Source organism: Phocoena sinus, chromosome 3 (assembly GCF_008692025.1).
Source record: "Phocoena sinus isolate mPhoSin1 chromosome 3, mPhoSin1.pri, whole genome shotgun sequence".
Classification (NCBI taxonomy): domain Eukaryota; kingdom Metazoa; phylum Chordata; class Mammalia; order Artiodactyla; family Phocoenidae; genus Phocoena; species Phocoena sinus.
The window spans coordinates 16,269,296-16,281,506 of NC_045765.1; the positions used below are offsets into that span (position 1 = coordinate 16,269,296).

The following is a 12,211-nucleotide window of genomic DNA, read 5'->3' on the forward strand; positions in this document are numbered from 1 at the left end:
AATGAAAAAGGAGAAGTAACAACTGACACTGCAGAAATAAAAAAAATCCAAAAATGGGCAGAAGACCTAAATAGACATTTCTCCAAAGAAGATATACAGAATGCCAACAAACACATGAAAGAATGCTCAACATCATTAATCAGTAGAGAAATGCAAATCAAAACTACAATGAGATATCATCTCACACCAGTCAGAATGGCCATCATCAAAAAATCTAGAAACAATAAATGCTGGAGAGGGTGTGGAGAAAAGGGGACACTCTTGCACTGCTGGTGGGAATGTGAAATGGTTCAGCCACTATGGAGAACAGTATGGTGGTTCCTTAAAAAACTACAAATAGAATTACCATATGACCCAGCAATCCCACTACTGGGCATATACCCTGAGAAAACCAAAATTCAAGAAGAGTCATGTACCAAAATGTTCATTGCAGCTCTATTTACAATAGCCCGGAGATGGAAACAACCTAAGCGCCCATCATCGGATGAATGGATAAAGAAGATGTGGCACATATACACAATGGAATATTACTCAGCCTTAAAAAGAAATGAAATTGAGCTATTTGTAATGAGATGGATAGACCTAGAGTCTGTCATACAGAGTGAAGTAAGTCAGAAAGAAAAAAACAAATACCGTATGCTAACACATATATATGGAATTTAAGGGAAAAAAATGTCATGAAGAACCTAGGGGTAAGATAGGAATAAAGACGCAGACCTACTGGAGAACGGACTTGAGGATATGGGGAGGGGGAAGGGTGAGTTTTGACAGGGCGAGAGAGAGTCATGGACATATACACACTAACAAACGTAGTAAGGTAGATAGCTGGGGGGAAGCAGCCGCAAGGCACAGGGATATTAGCTCGGTGCTTTGTGACAGCCTGGAAGGGTGGGATGGGGAGAGTGGGAGGGAGGGAGACGCAAGAGGGAAGACATATGGGAACATATGTATATGTATAGCTGATTCACTTTGTTATAAAGCAGAAACTAACACACCATTGTAAAGCAATTATACCCCAATAAAGATGTTTAAAAAAATAAAAAAAAATAAAAACCCGTATATATGCTGTCTACAACAGACCCACTTCAGATCTAGAGACACATACAGACTGAAAGTGAGGGGATGGAAAAAGATACTCCATGCAAATGGAAATCAAAAGAAAGCTGGAGTAGCAATACTTATATCAGACAAAATGGACTTTAAAATAAAGACTGTTACAAGACACAAGGAAGGACACTACATAATAAGCAATAGATTAATCCAAAAGAAGATATAACAATTGTAAATATATATGCACCCATCATAGGAGCACCTCAATATATAAGGCAAATGCTAACAGCCATCAAAGGGGAAATTGAAAGTAACACAGTAAGAGTGGGGGACTTTAATGCCCCACTTACACCAATGGACAAATCATCCAGACAGAAAATTAATAAGGAAACACAAGCCTTAAATGACACATTAGATCAGATGGACTTAATTGATATCTACAGAACATTCTATCTGAAAGCAGCAGAGTAAACTTTCTTCTCAAGTACACATGGAACATTCTCCAGGATAGATCACATCTTGAACCACAAATCGAGCCTTGGTAAATTTAAGAAAACTGAAATCATATCAAGCATCATTTCCAACCACAAGGCTATAAGATCAGAAATCAATTACAGGGGGAAAAAACTGTAAAAAAACCCCCACAAACATATGGAGACTAAACAATATGTTACTAAACAAGCAATGGATCACTGAAGAAATAAAAAAGGAAATAAAAAAATACCTAGAGACAAATGACAAAGAAAATACAACCATCCAAAACCTATGGGATGCAGCAAAAGCAGTTCTAAGAGGGAAGTTTATAGCTTCAATTCTCTGTAATGACCTATATAAGAATAGAATATAAACAAAGAGGGGATATATGTGTATGTATAACTGAGTCACTTTGCTGTACAGAGAAACAAATGCAACATTTTAAATCAACAATACTCCAATAAATTTTTTTAAAAACCAAATACATAGTAATGGCTGAGTATCAACCACTTAAATATGCTAGTACAAAGATTAATAGCCAAGAAATTGTAAAATCAAAAATAAATGAGGCCACCATTACCCTGATACCAAAACCAGACAAAGACACTGCAAAAAAAAATTACCAGTATCTTTGATAAATGAAGAGGCAAAATACTCAACAAAATATTAGCAAACCTTCACAGGTAAATGCTATCAAATATTTAGAGAAGAGTTAACACCTATCCTTTTGAAACTCTTCCCAAAAATTGCAGACAAAGAAACACTCCCAAAGTCATTCTATGAGGCCACCATCACCCAAACAAAGATATCAAAAAAAAAGAAATTTATGGGCCAATATCACTGTTGAACATAGACAAAAACCCTGAACAAAATACTAGCAAAGGGAATCCAACAACACATTAAAAGGATCATACACCATGATCAAGTTGGATTTATCCCAGGAATGCAAGGATTTTTCAATATCCAGAAATCAATCAGTGTGCTACACCACATTAACAAATTGAAGAATAGAAACCACATGATCATCTCAATAGATGCAGAAAAAGATTTTGACAAAATTCAACACCCATTTATGATAAAAACTCTCAAGAAAGTGGCCATAGAGGGAACATACCTCAACATAACAAAGGTCATATATGGCAAACCCACAGCTAACACTGGTATCAGTGGGGGGAAAGCTGATAGCATTTCATCTAAGATCAGGAACAAGACAAAGATGTCTACTCTCACCACTTTTATTCAACATAGATTTGGAAGTCCTAGCCATGGCAATCAAAGAAGAAAAATAAATAAAAGGATTCAATTTGGAAGGAAGTAAAACTGTCACTCTTTACAGATGACATACTATACATAGAAAATCCTAAAGATGCTACCAGAAAACTACTAGAGCTCATCAATGAATTTGGTAAAGTTGCAGGATACAAAATTAATACACAGAAATCTCTTGCATTCCTATACACTAACAACAAAAGATCACAAAGGGAAATTAAGGAAACAATCCCATTTACCATCTCATCAAAAAGAATAAAATATCTAGATATAAATCTACCTAAGGATATAAAAGACCTGTATTCTGAAAACTATATGATGCTGATGAAAGAAATCAAAGATGATACAACCAGATGGAGAGATATCATGTTCTGGGATTGGAATAATCAATATTGTCAAAATGACTATACTACCCAAAGCAATCTACAGATTCAATGCAATCCTTGTCAAACTACCAATGGAATTTTGCACAGAACTAGAACAAACATTTTTTTTTAATTTTTATGAAAAAACAAAAGACCCTGAATAGCCAAGGCAACCTTGAGAAAGAAAAATGAAGATGGAGGAATCAGGCTCCCTGACTTCAGACTATACTACAAAACTACAGTCATCAAAACAGTATGGTACTGGCACAAAAACAGAAATATAAATTAATAGAATAGGATAGAAAGCCCAAAAATACACCCATGCACCTACTGTCTGTTAACCTATGACAAAGGGGGCAAGACTATACGATGGAGAGAAGACAGGCTCTTCAGTAAGTGGTGCTGGGAAAACTGGACAGCTACATGTAAAGAATGAAATTAGAACATTCTCTAACACCACACACAAAAATAAACGCAAAGTGGATTAAAGACCTAAATGTAAGACTGCATACTGTAAAACACTTAAAGGAAAACATAGGCAGAACACGCTTTGACATAAATCTCAGCATATCTTTCTGGACCCACCTCCTAGAGTAATGAAAATAACAACAAAAATAAACAAATGGGACCTAATTAAACTTAAAAGCTTTTGCACAGCAAAGGAAACTATAAACAAAGACAACCAACAGAATGGGAGAAAATAAATACAAACGAAGCAGCCAACAAGGGATTCATCTCCAAAATATACCAACAGCTCATGCAGCTCAATTAAAAAAAAAAAGACAACCCAATCAAAAAGTGGGCAGAAGATCTAAATATACATTTCTCGAAAAAAGACAGACAGATGCCCAAAAAGCACTTGAAAAAAGTTCAACAACCCTAATTATTAGAGAAATGCAAATCAAAACTACAATGGGGTATCACCTCACACCAAAAAGAATGGCCATCATGAAAAAGTCTGCAAACAATAAATGCTGGTGAGGGTGCAGAGAAAAGGGAGCCCTCCTACACTGTTGGTGGGAATGTAAATTGATGTAGCCACTATGAAGAACAGTATGGAGGTTTATTAGAAAAACTAAACATAGAGTTACTATATGATCCAGCAATCCCACTTCTGGGCATATATCTGGAGAAAACCATAATTTGAAACGATACATGCACCCCAGTGTTCACTGTGGCACTATTTACAATAGCCAGGACATAGAAGCAACCTAAATGTCCATCAACAGAGAAATGGATAAAGAAGATGTGGTACATATATACAATGGAATATTAGCCATAAAAAGAATGAAAAATACCATTTGCAACAACATGAATGGACATAGAGATTATCATACTAAGTGAAGTATGATAGACAGAGAAAGACAAATATCATATGATATCACTTATATGTGGAATCAAAAAAAAATGATACAGATGAATTTATTTACAAAACAGAAACAGACACACAGACTTTGAAAACAAACTTACGGTTACCAAAGGGGAAACATCATTGGGGGGAGGGATAAATTAGGAGTTTGGGATTAACATATACACATTACTATATATAAAATAGATAACAAACAAGGACCTACTGCATGGCACAGGGAACACTACTTAATATTCTATAATAACCTATATGGGGAAAAATATGAAAAATAATGGATATATATATATGTGTAACAATCACTTTGCTGTACACCTGAAACTAACACAACATTGTAAATCAACTATACTCCAATATAAAATAAAAATCAAATTAAAAAAATAATTTTCTTAAAGAAAATAAGAGATAAATTATTTTCTTAAATATCTGGAAATTGAAGAAATGTTATAAATTTTTAAAATCCAAATTGAAATGTGAAATAAATCATTAACAACTGGATAATCTGTTATATATTGTTAACAGAAATAATAGTAAAGGCTATTTCATGTGCCTATAAATGTAAAAAAAATATTGAAACCAAATCCAACAATGTATAAAAAGGATTATATGTCATGATCAAGTAGGATTTATTCCAGAGATGCAAGGATGATTCAATATTCACAAGGTGAATTCAATCAATGTGATACATCACATTAACAAACAGAAGGATAAAAATCACATGATCATCTCAATAGATGCAGAAAATGCATTTGACAAAATGCAACATCGATTCATCATAAAAACTCTCATCAAAGTTGGTGTAGAGGAAACATATCTTAATATAATAAAGGGCATTTATGACAAAATCTTACCTAACATCATTCTCGACTGTGAAAAACTGAAAGTCTTTCCTCTAAATTCAGAAACAAGACAAAGGTGCCCACTCTTGCCACTTCAATTTAACATAGTATTGGAAGTCCTAGCCACAGCAATCAGACAAGAAAAAGAAAAAGTCTCCACCAAAAAACGATTAGAACTAATAAGTGAATTCAATAAAATTGCAAGATAAAAGATTAATATACAAAAACCTGTTGCTTTTCAACATAATAATAATGACTATCAGAAAGAGAAAGTAAAAAACCAATCCCGTTTAAAATTGCATCAAAAAAATACCTAGGGTAAACTTAACCAAGAAGGTGAAAAACCTATACTTTGAAAACTATAAAATATTGATGAAGGAAATTTAAAATGATCCAAAGAAATGGAAAGATATCCCATGTTCTTGGGTTGGAAGAATTAATATTGTTAAAATATCCATACTACCAAAGCAATCTACATACGTAATGCAATCCCTATCAAAATATCCATGACAGTTTTACAGAACTGGAACAAATAATCTTAAAATTTATATTGAACCACAGAAAGACCCTGAATTGCCAAAGCATTCTTGAGAAAAAAGGACACAGTTTGAAGTATCACACTCCCTGGCTTGAGACTATACTACAAAGCAACAGTAATCAAAACAGCATGACACAGAAACAGACACATAGCTGAATGGAACTGAATAGAGAGCCCAGAAATAAACCCACACTTATGGTCAATTAATCTATGAAAAAGGAGGCAAGAATATACAATGGAGAAAAGACTGTCTCTTCAACACGTGGTGCTGTGAAAACTGGACAGCTACATGTAAAAGAATGAGATTAGAACATTTCCTTATCTCATATACAAAAATAAATTCAAAGTGGATTAAGGACCTAAATGTAAGACCTGAAACCATAAAACTCCTAGCAGAGAACACAGGCAGAACACTCTTTGACATAAATAGTAGCAATAATTTTTGAAATCTGTCTCCTAAGGCAAAAGAAATAAAAGCAAAAATAAACAAATGGGATCTAATTAAACTTAAAATCTTTTGCACAGCAAAGGAAACCATCAGCAAAACAAAAGGACAACATACTGAATGGGAGAAAATATTTGCAAATGATATGACCAATGAGGGTTAATATCCCAAACATATAAAGAACTCATACAACTCAATATCAAGAAAACAAAGAATCTAATTTAAAACTTGGCAGAAGACTGAATAGAAATTTTTCCAAAAAAGATATACAGATGAACAGCAGGTACATGAAAAAAATGCTCAACATTACTAATGATCAGAGAAATGCAAAGCAAAACCTCCATGAGATATCACCTCACACCTGTCAAGATGGCTATCATCAAAAGTCTACAAATAATAAATATTGTCAAGGCTGTGGAGAAATAGGAACTTTAGTACACTTGGTGGAATTGTAAATTGGTGCATCCACTATGGAAAACAGTATGGAGGTTTCTCAAAAAAACTAAATATAGAACTACCATATGATCCAGTAATTCCACTGCTGACTATATATTCAAAGAAAATAAAAACACTAATTTGAAAAGATACGTGCACACCAATGGTCATAGCAGCATTATTTACAATATCCTAGATATGTAAGCACACTAAGTATCCATCAACAGATGAATGGATAAAGAAGATGTGGACTATTGCTCAGCCATAAAAAAGAATGAAATTCTGCCACTTGCAACAACATGGATGGACCTAGAGTATATTATGCTTAGTGAAATAAGTCAGACAGACAGAGAAAGACAAATACTCCATGTTATCACTTGTATATGGAATCTAAAAAAATAAAAGTAATGAATATAACAAAACAGATTCACAGATATAGAGAACAAAATGGTGGTTATTAGTAGAGAGAGGGAAGGGGGGAGGGGTGAGATAGTTGTACAAGATTAAGCGGCACAAACTACAATGTATAGAATAAATAAGCAACAAAGACATTGTAAAGCTCAGGAAATTTAGTCATTAATCTGTAATGACCTTAAATGGAGTGTAATCTATAAAAATATTGAATTACTACGTTGTACACCAGAAACTAATATAATACTGTAATTCATCTATACTTCTATAAAAAAAAGAAAAATCTGGGAAAGGAAGTAATCAGACCTCCACAATTAGTAAGATTTAGTGGATAGCAATCCTTTAAAGCAGGGGTCTCCAAACTTTTTCTGTGGAGGGCCAGATAAAAAAATATTTTACAATTTGTGTGTCACACTTTCTCTGTCACAACTGCTCAATTCTACCATTATAGGGCAACAGCCTTAGGCAATATATAAAGAAATGAGCGCAGCTGTGTTTCAATAAAACTTTATTTATACATAAAAGGTGAAAGGCTAGATAAGAACCACAGGCCATACTGTCAAAATATTTTCCTCTGTTCTAAAGGAATCAAATGGGAATAATTAGGCAAATTTTTTTTGAATTGTAAGTTTTCCAAGTTTATAAATAGGTTGCACGCAACTAGATATAAACTATTTAGACAGATGAAGGTGAATAACATAGGAATAGAATAAACAGTATTCTTTAGTAGGTAATGAAGAAGATATTAATGCCCTCAAAGGGTGGAGATGCTTTGAAATAGAAGATAATAAATGTTATTTTCATTATATATAAACATTATTTCCCTTCTAAATGTTTGGATTGTAAAACAATGCTGATAAAACAGCATAGGTTTCATGCAGAAAACTCCAAAACTTGAAAAGTACATTTGAAACAAACAAACAAAAGAAAAATTAATGAATATTCCATTCTAAGGGTTTCTTTTCCTTTTTTCCTTCCCTCCCTCCCTCCCTCCCTTGATCCCTCCCTTCCATCCTCCTTCCTTTCTTTCTCTCTTTTTCTTTGTTTTAATTTAGTCTGTCAGTCCTTCTAAAAATAACTCATTTGGTATAGATAAACTAATTCTGAATCTCATTCCAGACTTTCAAAATATAAAAAGTAGAATAGCAACTGAAAGGTAGAATAGCAACTGAAAGCTATTGTTCCCTCCAAAGGATTTTAAACATTAAATATTTTTTAAAAAAGAAAAACAGACCTGAAGAAATCCAAATACTTGGATTATCAGTAACACAAATGTAAACTATAAAACAAACGTCCTTATTATGTTCAAGGGGAAAAAACCAAGCTTGTAAATTTCTGTAACAACAGGAAACTATAAATTTGACATAGAAGATTCAAAAAAGAACCAAAAATGAAAAACACAAAAATCAAAGTTCAGAATTCATTGACTGTCTTTAACAACAGTTTAGACCCAGTCTTAAAAATGAATGAAATTTTGATACATTCTAAAATATTGATAAGCCTTGAAAACATTATGCTGAGTGAAATAAGCAAGACACAAAAGAACAAATGCTGTATGATTCCACTTATATGAGATCCCTAGAACAGGCAAATTCATAGGGACAGTAAGTAGAGTGGTGGTAACCAAGGGCAGGGGGAGGTGGGAAATGGGGAGTTAGTTTAATGTGGACGGAGCTTCAGTTTGGGAAAATAGAAAGTTCTGGAGATGGATGGTGGTGATGGCTGCACACTGCTGAGTGTACTTAATGCCACTGAACTGTACATTATAAATGTTTTAAAAGAGATTTTATACTATGTCTATTTCATCACAATAAAAAATCTAATCTTTATGAAGGGAATAAAACTATATTTTCACCAAATGTTTATATGTCTAATATAAAAATCTTTCAAAATTAAAATAATTGTCTTCCCTTCTACCCTCAGAGTATGGAAAGATTGTCTGGACTTGAGGGGCAGGTGACAGAGGGGAAGCAAGAGAGATACATCTCAAAACAGCTCTCAAAAGGGCCCTGTGCCTTGTTGTTCTGGGAAGCCAGATCCCCACAAAAGTGTTGGACATGAGAGCTGTAGTGGAAATACACTCCCTTTTCCTGAATAAGTAGGCATAAAGCATCAAAACCAGAGTTTCCCTATGGGTATAGGGAGCTTTTTGGTGTTGAGCATATCAATAGTGGGCTTGAGAGCAGCTCAAATTTCCCAGGAGGATATATCTCTGAGAGGCTGAATGGAGCCCAGAGACCAGTGAAAGTGGGAGCCATGTGTTTTGGATCAGGAGGTCAATCCAGGAAGGGACAGGAGCCAATGACCAGAGTCCCATCAAAGTCCATGCACATCTGCAAGATGAATGATGACCAAAGATGAGATATCCCCATGTCAATGCCTTGGCATAAACAAAGTCATCATCCTTCCCAGGATGGGGATAACTCCTGAACTAAGTGAGATCTAGTTTTACATAACAAGCAGTTTGGGCTTGCAAAGTGGAATGTTCATTTACAGATAGATGAAGAAAAATACTATTCTTATTGTAATGTTGGATTAAGATTTATAACTGTGAACTCTGGAGAGAGAATACACATTCTTTTAAAACATAGGTAGAATGTCTTTCAAATAAAAGCCTATAACAGACTACAAGCAATATCTCAACAAGTCCCAAATTTTTATATAATACAGGTCGTGTCCACTGACTACAATGGCTTAAAGCTCAAAATCAGTAATAAAATGTGGGGCTTTTCCAAAACATCTCTAAACCTAGAAAAAAAAAAACCACAACTTCTAGAGGATTCTTGGGTGAAAGAGAAAGCCACCTACCACTCACATCACAGTTAAGGCTTTCCTCTTAAGATCAGAAAGAAGACAGGAATGTCCACTCTTACCACTCCTATTCAACATTGTCCTGGAGTTCCTGGCCAGTGTAACAAAAGAAGAAAAAGAAATAAAAAGGGTTTTATAAAAAGAGAAAGCAAGGAGTGAATCCATTTCTATTCACGTGGTTGCCCATGTAGAAAATTCCAAATAATTTATCAAAAAGCTACTAGAGGCTGAGGGCGGGAACGCTGAGGTGGGACAGTTGCAAAGGCTGAGGACGCGGAAGCGTAAGAATGATGGAATTCTCGGAGAGAGGGGAAAGCAGTCCCTCTCTACACTCAGATAAAAGTGAGCTCTGTTCAAGAGGTCTCTTAGTGAGCTTCGATATTCGAAGGCCAGATGCGGCCCTCAGTACCCCACCTCACAGTGCGGCATGGAGGTCGAACAAACACCTAGACTCCAGCATGCAGTTTTGCTCAGAGAAGTTTGAACAAACATCCCAACTCTGTGAACTTCGGCTTGGGCATAAATTTCAGGTTGGTCATATGTGCCATTGTCTTAGCAAATGGCACCACCAAGTCCAGTCAACAGTATCCCTAACAGCAGCAGTGGGAGTACCTGTAAATGACCAGCTGAGTGAAATCAACTTCTACATCAGGGCATTGCAGCCAAGCACTACTGACTAGGACCTAGTCAAGTTGTGTCAGCCATACGGCAAGTTTGTCTCCACTAAGGCCATACTAGGCAAGACCACAAACAAGTGCAAAGGCTATGGCTTTGTGGACTTTGACAGCCCTTCAGCAACACAGAAAGCTGTAAAAGCACTGAAAACCAGTGGGTGGTGGGTCCCAATACACCCCTGTGCCTTCCTCTTTTTCAGTGGTGTACAAGCACAGATGGCAAAGCAACTGGAGCAGAACCCCACAAATTTATACATCTCAAACCTCCCATTGTCAATGGATGAGTAAAAACTGGAAGGAATGCTAAAGTCCTTTGGTCAGGTTATCTCCACTCGAATCCTTCGAAATACCAGTGGAACCAGCAGAGGGGTTGGCTTTGCAAGGATGGAGCCCCCACAGAGAAGTGTAAAACTATCATCACTTTGGAAAATATATTAAGGCACCTCCTGGTGTACCAGCCCCATCTGATCCCTTGCTTTGCAAATTTGCTGATGGGGGTCCAAAGAAATGACAGAACCAAGGAAATTTTATGCAAAATGGAAAGCCTGGCCAAAGAATGCAGACATGCGTGGTATGGCCTTGACCTATGACCCCACCACAGCTCTTCAGAATGGGTTTTACTCAGCTCCTTATAACATCACCCCCAACAAGATGCTTGCTCAGTCTGCACTGTCCCCATATCTTCCATCTCCTGTGTCTTCATATCAGAGAGTAACTCAGAAATCTCCTCTTATAAGTATCTAACCCATCTTGGATGCACCACCAGTCATATCTCATGTAGCCTTCAGGTTCAGTTCTGACACCAGGAATGTATCATCCCATTTCTCTCCAGCCTGCCTCCATGATGGGATCTCTTACCCAGCAAATGGGCCACCTTTCCCTGAGCAGCAAGGGCATATATATGCCAACAGCTGCAGCTATGCTAGGAGCTTACATCTCCCAATACACCCCTGTGCCTTCCTCTTTTTCAGTTGAGGAGAGCAGCGGCCAGCAAAATCAAGTGACTGTGGATGCTCCCTCAGACCATGGGGTCTATTCTTTCCAGTTCAACAAGTAACAGTGGATTTCCCTCCCCATATTTTTTTAATATAAATGAATTCTTGGAGATGCTGATGCTCCAGACTCAAGAGGGCTGACTAGGAATATAGCCCCTCTGTGGGCCCTGCTGAGGACTAACGCTTGGCCATCGTTTTTCACAAGCCTAGGCCTGGAAAAAGAAATCTCTGCACTCTTGTCCTCTGCTCTTCCTCTACTCCTGGTGGAACCTGGGAGAACTGTCACTTTTTGTGTGTGCTACAGTCAAGGAGATCAGAAAAACTTTTAAGAAAAAAAGCGCCACTAGAAATAATGAGTTTGCAAGGTTGCAGGATACAAGGTCAGTACACAAGTATCAGCTGTATTTCTACATAATAGCAATGAGCAATTGGAAACTGAATGTTTTAAAAATGCTACTTGTAATAATAACTAAAAATCATAAGGTGCAGAGGCATAAATATAGAAAAGTGTGTAATATCTAAATGCTGAATGATGTGTA

The 12,211-nt window shown here is 36.1% G+C and overlaps 1 pseudogene; it reads left to right on the forward strand.

Annotated features, from left to right (window-relative positions):
* Positions 1 to 10,562: 10,562 nt before the first annotated feature.
* Positions 10,563 to 11,736, forward strand: LOC116751763 (annotated as a pseudogene).
* The last annotated feature ends 475 nt before the right edge of the window (positions 11,737 to 12,211 follow it).